We start from the raw sequence: 11001 nt of genomic DNA, 5'->3' as shown, positions 1-11001 counted from the left end.
ACTGGTTAATCTAGTTTTAGGTCACTTTAAACATCAAACATATATTAAAACAGAGACAGGAGTAGCAAACATTAATAAAAATGACATTATTAATTAGCAGAGATGGAGTTCTACTTATTTTGCACCTTACTTAATTGACCTTAAGATTCTTACCATGATTCCTATCTTTTACTGTCTCACATATTCTTTCATGTCTAAATTTTTTAAATACCCTTTAAAAAATATTATTCCAGGGCTTCCCTGGTGGCTCCCTGGTTGAGAGTCTGCCTGACGAGGCAGGGGACAAGGGTTCGTGCCCCGATCCGGGAAGATCCCACGTGCCCCGGAGCGGCTGGGCCCGTGAGCCATGGCCGCTGGGCCTGCGCGTCCGGCGCCTGTGCTCCGCAACGGGAGAGGCCACAACAGTGAGAGGCCCGCGTACCGCAAAAAAAAAAAAAAAAAAAATTGATCATAAAAATACTCAATCCAAAGAAAGGCAGATAAATAGGAAGGATCAAAAATCAAATGAGGAAAAAAATACAAAGTAACTAACAAGATGGTAGATTTAAATCCAAGCATTTTGAGAATTATATTAATTACGTTCAACGTAAATGGTCTAATAACTCCAATTCAAAGAAGATACAACTATATACTATCTAAACGAAGTCTACTCTACAGATAGGCTGAAACTAAAAAGACAGGAGGAGATATACCACACAAGTAATAATCAAAAGAAAGATACAGTGGCTAAGAATACTGGACAATGTAGAATTCAGAACAAGGAATATTACCAGGGATAAAGAGGACTATTTCATAACCTTAAAAGAGTCAATTCATTAGGAAGATGTAACAATCCTAAATATATTGTGATATATAATGAGAAATATCCTTGGGTCCTCATTCATTTCTAGCACAAGAGCTCCTTAGAATGTCTCAAGTGTGGAGAGCTATAAAGATTTCTTTTGTTATGTTAACGAGGTGACTATAGGAAAGGACTAAAGGTAGGGGTTGGTGGCCAGGAGAACCAATCATGTGATTAGAGGTTGGACCTTCCAGTCCCACCTTCCAATCTCTACGGAAGAGAGATAGGCTGGGGGTTAAACCATTCGCCAATGATTTAAGCTGGGCTGGAGACTGAGCTCAATCACCACTGATAAGTGATTTAATCAATCATGCCTATCTAATGAAGCCTCCAGAAAAACCGAAAGGATGGGTTGGAGAGCTTCTTGGTTGGGGGGCATGTGGAGATGCAGGGAGACTGGAGCACCTGGAGAGGGCATGGAAGCTCCACACCCCTTTCCATGTACCTTGCCCTAGACATCTCTTCCATCTGGCTGTTCCTGAGTTACATCCTTTTATAGTATGTCAGTGATCTAGGCAGTAAAATGTTTCTCTGAGTTCTGAGTGGCACTAGCAAATTACTCAAACTCAAGGTGGGGGTTGTTGGAACCTCCAATCTATAACCGGTTGGTCAGAACTTCAGGTAACAACCTGGACTTGCAATTCGCATCTAAAGGAGCAGGGGGAGGGGGCAGTCTTGTAGGACTGAGCCCTTAACCTGCGGAAGCTGATGCTATCTCTAGATAGTGTCAGAATTGAGTTGAATTGTAGGACACCCAGCTGCTATCTGAGAATTCTGTGGATGTGTAGGGAAAAATACATTGTAACTGGGTCCCAGAACCCTTTCACATACAGTTATCCCTCAGTATCTACAGGGAATGGGTTCCAGGACCCTGGCAGATACCCAAATCCATGCATTCACTTGGATCATGCAGTATCGATGCTACAGTATTTATTGAAAAAAATCCCTGTATTAGTGGACTCACACAGTTCAAACATCTGTTGCTCAAGGGTCAACTGTATATACTTAATAACAGGGCTTCAAAATTAAATGTGTCAAATACAGAGAACTGGAAGTTAAACAGACAGTCATATTTGGAGATTTTAACATTTCTCTCACAGTAAATAACAGAAAATAAGTAGACCAAAGGAAAAAGTAAGTTGTGGAAGATCAGAACACCACGCTTTCCGCCAGGATGCCCTCAGACAACGAAATATCCTTTTCTGCTGCACACGGACATTCAGAAGACAGACATTATTCTGAGCCTAAAAAAAAGTCTCACTCAACTTTAAAGGTTTGAAACCATACAATATATAGAATATATTTTTTCATTACAATGGAATTAAACAAGAGAGGTATTCAGAAACATCCAAATATTTGAAAATGAACAACACAATTCTAAATAACCCATGAGTCACAGAAGAAATGATGAGAGAAATCAGAAAATATTCTGAACAGAGTAAAAACGGAAGCTATCAGAATTTAAAGGATGCAGGTTAAGCAGTCTTTTGAGGAAAACGCTATTACAAGGGAAGTCCAAAACACAGCGATCTGTTCCCACCTTAAAAAGCTAGAAAAAGAATAAATTAAACCCAAGGCAAGGGTTAAGAGAAAAAAAGCAGAAATTAATGAACTAGAAAATGGACAAACAGAAAGAAAAATCAGTAAAACCAAAACTCATTTTTCGGAAAAGGTCAATAACTAACACCCCAGGCAAATCACTAGAGATTTTACAGACATTAAAAGAAAAATAAATGGATATTCAAAAAAAGTAGGAAAATAAATTTTATAACTTAGATGAAATGGACAAGTTTCTTGAAAAATAAAATCTACCAAAACTGACTCAAGAAAAAAATAAAGTTGAACAGCTCTATTGCTATTAAAATAAACTGAACTGGAGTTAAAAAGAACACACAAAACCTTCTTGACAAAGAAAACTAAAGACTTTGATGGCTTCACTGGTCAATTCTATCATACATTCTAAGTCTGAAAAACATACCAATCCTATACAAATTCATTCAGAAAGCAGAAGGGGAAGGAATAGTTCTTAACTCATTTTATGAGGCCAGCTTACCCTGACAGCAAAATCAGACAGTGACATTACAAAAAAGAAAACTCTACTCCAATATTTCTTCATGACCATGGATGGAAAAATCCTTAACAATATTTGATGAAATTAAATCCAGAAAAAAATTTTAAAGAATAAAAATCATGACCAACTGAGGATTATCCCAGTAATGCAAGGTTGGTTTAATATTCAAAATTAACATGGTTCACTATACTAACAGAATAAAAAATGCCATACCTATGGTCATCTCAACAGACAGAATAAAAGCATCTGACAAATTTAAATACCCCTTCGCAACAAAACAAGAACAACTCAGTAAACTAAGAATCTTTCTCAGTCTATAAAGGCTATCTACAAAAAGCCTACAGCTAACATCATACTTAATATCGTGAAGGGATGCCTTCTCCCCAAGATCAGGAACAACATAAAGTTATCTGCACCAGTGCAATAAGGCAAGACAAAAGAAATAAAAGACATACAGATTGGAAAAAGGGAGTTAAACTGCCTTTACTTGCAAATGACATCACTGTACATGTAGACAAATCCTAGACAAACTACAAAAAAGCTATCAGAACTAATAAATGAATGAAACAAGGTCACAGGATACAAGGTCAATATATAAAATTGAATGTACTTCTACATTCTGCAAGCAATGAAAAATGAAATTAGGATCCCGTTCACTTAGAAAATCATCAAAAATACAAAATACTTAGTAAAATATGTGCAAGGATTGTACAATGAAGACCATGAAACATAACTGAGAGAAATTCAAGATGATCTAAAAAAACAGAAAGCTATATCATGTGCATAGATCAGAAGACTCATTAAGATGGCAACTCTTCCCATACTGATTAACAGATAAAAAACAATCCCAATTAAAATCCCAGTAAAATATTTTATAGAAGTCAATACACTGATTCTAAAATGTATATGGAAATGCAAAGGATATAAACAGCAAACAATCTGAAAAAGAAGAACAATGTTGAAGGACTTAAAACTTGAAGAATTATTATAAATCTAAAGTCATCAACAGAGTAACAGTGGTATAAGAGTAGACATAAAGTTCAATGGAGCAGAATAAAATGAAAAAAAAATACATAAACACCCAGAGTCAAGTGATATCTAACAAAGATGTCCAGGTAATTCAGTGAGGGAAAACCTCTGCAACAAGTGATGCTAAAACAAATGGATAGCAGTATACAAAAGAAAAAAAAAGAAACCCCCCCCCCAAAGATCTGAATAGATATTTTACAACAAAAGATATATACATAACAAATAAGCACATGAAAAGATGTTTCACACCATTAGATATTAGAGAAATGAAAATTTAAACTACAATGCGATACCACTACATGTGCAACTAGTGTGTGTTTGTGTGTGGCTAAAATTTAAAAACAGAGATACCAAGTGTTACCGAAAATGTAGAACAAATGGTTGTGTGCTGCGCAGAATCCCAGGATGTCCTGAAATTTCCAGCCTCTGGTATATAAACATCTCCCAGTTATTCAAACTCTAATCTAGGTACTGCTGCAAAGTGATTTTCTATATGTAATTAAGGTTCCAAAACAATTGATCTTAGGATAAGATTATTCAGGTGGATCTGTTCTAGTCATAAGAGCCTTTTAAAAAGAGAGAGGGGAAGTCAGAGATTCAAAGCCTAAGAATTCAACACCAGGGAGATGGAGTGAGTCTCTAAGAGCTGAGAGTGGCCTCCAGCTGACAGTGAGCAAGGAAACAAAGATCTCAATCCTACAACGGCAAAGAACTGAATTCTGCCAATAATGGAAATAAGCTTGGAAACAGAATCTTCCTCAAAACCCCCAGATAAGAACTCAGTCTGGATTTCAGCCCTGTGATCCCTGAAGACCCCATGCTAAATTTCTGACCTACAGAACTATGAAACAATAAATAGGTGCTGTTTTAAGCTACTAGGTTTTTGGTAATTTGTTACTCAGCAATAGAAAACTAACACCCAGACATACAGTACATGTAGCTAAAAGGAAAATGTTGACATATCAAGTGTCAACTAAAAATGAAACTCTTATACATTGCTGGTGGGAACTAAAATGAAAACATGGCCACACAAAGATTTGTACTCATATGTCCATAGAAGCTTTATTGTTAATAGCCTAAACAAGACACAACCTAAATGTCCATCAGCTGTCAAACAGATAATACTGTGGTGTATCCAAACAATGGAGTGCTACTCACTAATGAATAGGCAAAGACTACTGATACACATAACATAGATAATTCTCAAAAGTTATGTTAGAAGAACCCAGATACAAAAGGTTACATGCAGCATGATTCCATTTATAAATCCCAGAAAAGGCAAACTATAGTTACTGAAAGATCAGGGGTTGCCACGGATCGGAGGGTGAATGCAATGGGGTACCAAGTAACATCTGAGGGTAACAGAAATGTTCTACATCTTGATTGTGGTGATGCTTAAAAAACTATATACATTTATCAGGACACATTAACTGTATACATGAAATTGGTAAACTTTATTATATGGCAAGTTATACCTCAATAAAGCTGATTTTAAAAACTTAATAAGGAGTCCCAGGTATAATGGAATTGTTTCAGAACACATAAATTTAAGTCTGTAGTTAAGATAAAAATCTTATCACTTCTTAAAAAATAACAATATAGTTTCCGGTCATGCTATTATTCCAAAACCATATGGGATCTTTATTTTTATAAGACACATATGCACTTCAAGATAACAAATTATATATTTTTTCAGATTATCTTGTAGTATCATGAGGAACCAGAAACTATTTATTAGTAATCTTGACCCTTATAATTTTTTTCATCCGTTATTTAGTCCCTTTCTCAGATTATGAAGTCCAGGATGGCAACAATCTCTTATTATCTTTTTATATCCCTAGCCAGATTTAACATTATCCTAAATTTATTGAAGGAAGAGTTTTACAGTTGCATGTAAAAATCTACATAGCCTTAAGGAACTTGGTTTAAGTGGAATTTTAAGCATCAATGTGTTGAACAGTGAGCCTGTCACTTTGAGGAAAATAACTGACACATGAAACATGAAATATAGAAAACCTCAGCAAAGAAATAAAAGATATAAAAAAGAACCAAATAGCAATTTTAGAACTGAAAAACAATAATTGATACAGTAACGCAGTAAGTAAACTCAACAGAATAGAGCTGACAGAGGAAACAGTCAGTAAACTGGCAGATGGGGGAAAACAAATTACCCGGTCTGAACAACAGAAAGAAAAAAGACTGAAAAAAATAATCTACAGAGCCTCAGGGAACTGTGCGACTATAAAAAAGATTTAACGCTTGTCTTATACTTCTGAGAATAAAGAATATCTGTTTTAGGAGTTACTAAGATGGTCTGATTTTATCCTAGAAAAAAAACTGATTTGTGGTAAATTGGCAAACTTTGTCTTTCAGCAAATAAAGACATTTGGATTGATTCTAACTTTTTCCTCAAGTCCATATTATTCAGCATTTTAAAAATAAATTTATTATGCTTATCAATTTTGGTATACAAAAAAATCAGTAAGAATATGAAAATATGTTCTAAAGAAATTTTCTGGCAAAGAAATGAAAAAAATATTTTTGGATCTTTTTATCTCATTTTGTTTAGAGTTTCTTTGATCTTAAACTGTCAAGATGTGAGAAAACCAAAATAAATTTTATAGATGCATACTGTAAAGTTTAGAATATTTTCAAAGGGCATGCTGTCAGAATATTTAGACATTCATCTTTATCTAGCAGACTTTAAGAAGTGACGGCATTGTCTTATTTGGTTATAGACTCTCCTTGTGAAGTATAAATATTATTTCAGTAATAAGAGTAACTGCTTGCTTATCTGAAGTGCATATAAATGCTTAAAAGATAAAAGTGAGCATCAAGGAGGGTAAAAATCTAAAGTTTTTTAATAACTGAAATTTTAAGAATTTGATTCTCCCAATATACCATTAAAGATAAGGTAGGTTTTTATAAATGTTCCTTATCTGAGTTAGTTCCCCCTAAGTATCTTTTCCCTAAATGTTTTTTTTTTCAAATTATGAATGGGTCCTGAATTTTATCAAATGCTTTTTCTTCATCAACTGATATGATCATGTAATTTTTCTTCTTTAGCATGTTAATATGGTGTATTAGTTGATTTTCAAATAGTGAAGCAGCCCTGCTCTATCCCTGCCTGCAATGAGCCATAAATTCTATTTGCTTATATTTTGTTAAGGACTTTTGCATCTACATTGATATAGTAATACTGACCTACAGTTTTCTTCTTGGGATTTTTTTTTTTTTTTTTTTGTATCAAGGCAATAGGGCTAAACTACCTAATTCATATTGGGTGAGATGTGGTGGTCTGTATTTTTCAAGAAACTGGTCCATACATCAAAGTTGTCAAATTTATGTTTGTAGAGTTGTTCATAGTATTCCCTTTATTATCTTTTTCATATCTGCAGGGTCTATGGTGATACCTTTCTCTTTTTTAAAAATTTATTTATTATTATTACTTTTTGGCTGCATTGGGTCTTCGTTGCTGTGCGCAGGCTTTCCCTAGCTGCGGCGAGCAGGGGCTACTCTTCACTGCGGTGCACGGGCTTCTCATGGTGGTGGTTTCTCTAGTTGCGGAGCACAGGGTCTAGGCACACAGGCTTCAGTAGTTGTGGCTCGCGGGCTCTTGAGCACAGGCTCAGTAGTTGTGAAGCACAGGCTTAGTGCTCCGCGGCATGTGGGATCTTCCCGGACCAGGGCTCAAACCCCATGTCACCTGCACTGGCAGGCGGATTCTTAACCACTGCGCCACCAGGTAAGTCCAATACCTTCTATTTCATTCCTGATACTGATAACTTCGTTTTTTCTTTCATTTCTCTCAGTCTTGCTAGAAGTTTGTCAATTTATTGAGCTTTTTGAAGAACCAGCTCTTTCACTGATTTGCTTTACTGTTCTTCTGTTCTTCTGTTTTCAATTTCACTTTTCTTTATTCCCTTCCTTTGGGTAGATTTTTCTTTCTTTTTGGTTCTTGAGATAGAAGCCCTCTTTCTTCCTCTCTCAGGAATCCAATGACACAAGTGTTAACTCTTTTTCATAGTCCCACAGTTCCCTGGGGCTCTGTAGATTATTTTTATCAGTCTGTTTTCTTTCTGCTGTTCAGACTGGGTAATTTCTTTTCCTCTATCTGCCAGTTTACTGATTCTTTCCTCTGTCCGTTGAGTTTACGCACTGCATCACTGTATCAATTATTGTTTTTCAGTTCTAAATTGCCATTTGGCTGTTCTTTATATCTTCTATTTCTTTGCTGAGGTTTTCTATATTTCATGTTTCACGTGTCAGTTATTTTCCTTGAAATGACAGCCTCACTATTCATTTTTGAGAACGTGTCTGTCAAATACTCAAGTGTGAATGACCAGATTTTGTCAGTTGTTCTCAAGCAATTTTGGTGTTCTATGAAAAAGATAGCTACTTCAGCTTAAAAATCACATAAGGGCTTGTTTTCCCTTAAAACAACCGCCATAAATTACATATGCAGAAGTGATGATTTATACATATCATTTCGTCATACAGGGTATTAAAGATACATGCAGTGGTTAGATTTGATAAAATTAATACTTTTTACTGCTTTACCAAGGATATTGTGAAACTGGTATTTTTTAAAACTGCAATTGCATGGCAGAGAATACAATGGTTACTGGTACAGTACTGTGTCACTGTTCTGATTCATGCTAAGGTATCAGCAGTTTTACCAGCCAGTGCTTTTGCACCATCAGTGCAAATGTAAACAGAGTGGATTAAACAAACATTATTTTTGTGTTATAATGAAAACATTTTGACCTCATGGACCCCCTGAAAGAGCCTTGGGGATTTCCCAGGTATACATGGACCACTCTGAAAACTACGGATCCAATCCAAAGATCATATTTAAATTTTGCGAATTGAGAGTATTAGCATTTGAAGAGAAATTCACCAGTGAAAAAGAAAGCAATCCAATACAGCAACAAAACCAGTAGACTATGGATCTATTTTCTATTTGTTCTAATACTTTGTTATGGTTCCATAATAATATTCTATATTATTCTACAATACATATGTCCCAATAGCATTCTTTATAGAAAAAAGAAATCTTGGATCATGTATTGTATTCAATAGTCATGGCTCTCTTTAGCATACTTTAAATCGGAACAATTCTTCAGTCTGTTTATATCTTTCATGACTTCAACATTTATAAAGAATACTGGCCAGTTATTCTGTAGACTGTCCCTCAAAGGGTTTACCTAATGCTTTCTCAGGATTTGATTCAGATTATACCCCTCTGGTAAAATACCAAAAGGGTGGTAATGTGTTCTTCCCAGATATCAGGAAAAAGATAATGTTGGTTTTTCTCATTACTGGTAATGTTAACTTTGATCACTTAGATAAGCTCTGCCAGATTTCTCCATTATAAAGTTGCATTTTCCTCTTTGTATTTAATACATCTTGTGGGAAGATATTTTTAGTCTATGTAAAGATCCAAGTTACTCCTCAAACTTTCATCCACTCATTTTAAACATCCACTGATGATTCTTGTCTGAATCAATTATATTATAATGGCTGCTGGGATAGCCAGCCTCTAAGATGATTCCCACCTCCTGATATTCACAGCCTTGTATAATTCTCTTCCCTTGTGTCACTTGCCTTTAACCAATGGAGTGTGACAATATCAAGGGGACATCAGTTTTGTGATTAGGTTACAAAAGACTGTGACTTCCATCTTGCCAACAAGTCTTTCTATAACTTTCTCAGCTTGCACACTTTAATGAAGCTCACAGAGCAAGAAACGAAGGGTGATCTCCAGCCAACAGCCCACAAAGAACTGAATGCTGCCCACAACCAATGAATGAGTGTGGAAGTAGATCCTTCCCCGTCAAGCATTCAGATGAGACCACAAACCCAAGGCCTTACAAGTGACCATGAAGCAGAGAACACAGTTAAGCCCAGAGAAACTGTGAAATAATGTGTGTTAAGCCATTGCACTTTGGGGTAATTTGTTGCAAAGCAATAGGCAACTGATACAATTGCCATGATAGTTTTCTAATTTCATCATTCCTTCAACTTTTTTTTTTTGTGGTACGTGGGCCTCTCACTGCTGTGGCCCCTCCTGCTGCAGAGCACAGGCTCTGGATGCGCAGGCCCAGCGGCCATGGCTCATGGGCCCAGCCGCTCCGCGGCACGTGGGATCCTCCCGGACCGGGGCACGAACCCGTGTCCACCGCATTGGCAGGCAGACTCTCAACCACTGTGCCACCAGGGAAGCCCCCTTCAACATTTTTTACTTGGCTTCCTCCTGCGGGGAAAGATTTCTTTTTCCTCCCTATCTATATGGACTTAGGTATTTCAGTGTGGACTTAATGGATTTTATTTCAATAGGTTATAATCTTTTATCATTATCTAATTTGATGTTTAAATTGTCCCACATTTGGCCAGTGGGAACCTTCCCCTTCAGGCTGGTTCTTGTGTCCTTTTTAATATATTCCCATCATTCTATGGGCCTTCCTAACCTTCTGGCACAAGACGTTCCAAGTATACATTGTACTTCCCCTGCCCCAGTCCTGAAATCAGCTATTTCTCCAAGGAGCCCAAGATTCTTTTAGCGGAGAATGGTTAATGGTACCACTTGATGAAGAAAAGTTCTTAATTTTAATGCAGTCTAACTTATTCATCTCTTATTTTACACTATGACTAATTCGTAACACACCAGATTATTCTTTTACTGAGCTGTCTGAATATAAATATAGCTTTACTATATGAATTTATAACTTTTTATATTGCTTTATTAATATTCTGAAGTATTTTTCTGCACGTAAAGTGCCTGCTATTTATACCCTTTAACAGAACAATTAGTGAGGAGAGGGGGAAATGCCCATCCATGTGTCATACAACATGCTAGGCATGGTCAAAGTATAAACACAGCAGATTCTCAAGTCCCCCAAACATACAATTTTGAAACTGTAAAGGGGCTACGGACATCCAGGTAGATATATCCAGCAAGTACAGAACCTGGGTTCAGGGGCAAGATCGTGACAAGAGATACGATTTTGGAAATTATCAGCATACAGATAATAGCCTTCACCACTAAAAGGAGAGTCCA

Source organism: Phocoena phocoena, chromosome 14, assembly GCF_963924675.1.
Source record: "Phocoena phocoena chromosome 14, mPhoPho1.1, whole genome shotgun sequence".
In the NCBI taxonomy this organism is placed as follows: Eukaryota; Metazoa; Chordata; class Mammalia; order Artiodactyla; family Phocoenidae; genus Phocoena; species Phocoena phocoena.
Note: the sequence above shows the minus strand (reverse complement) of the source record.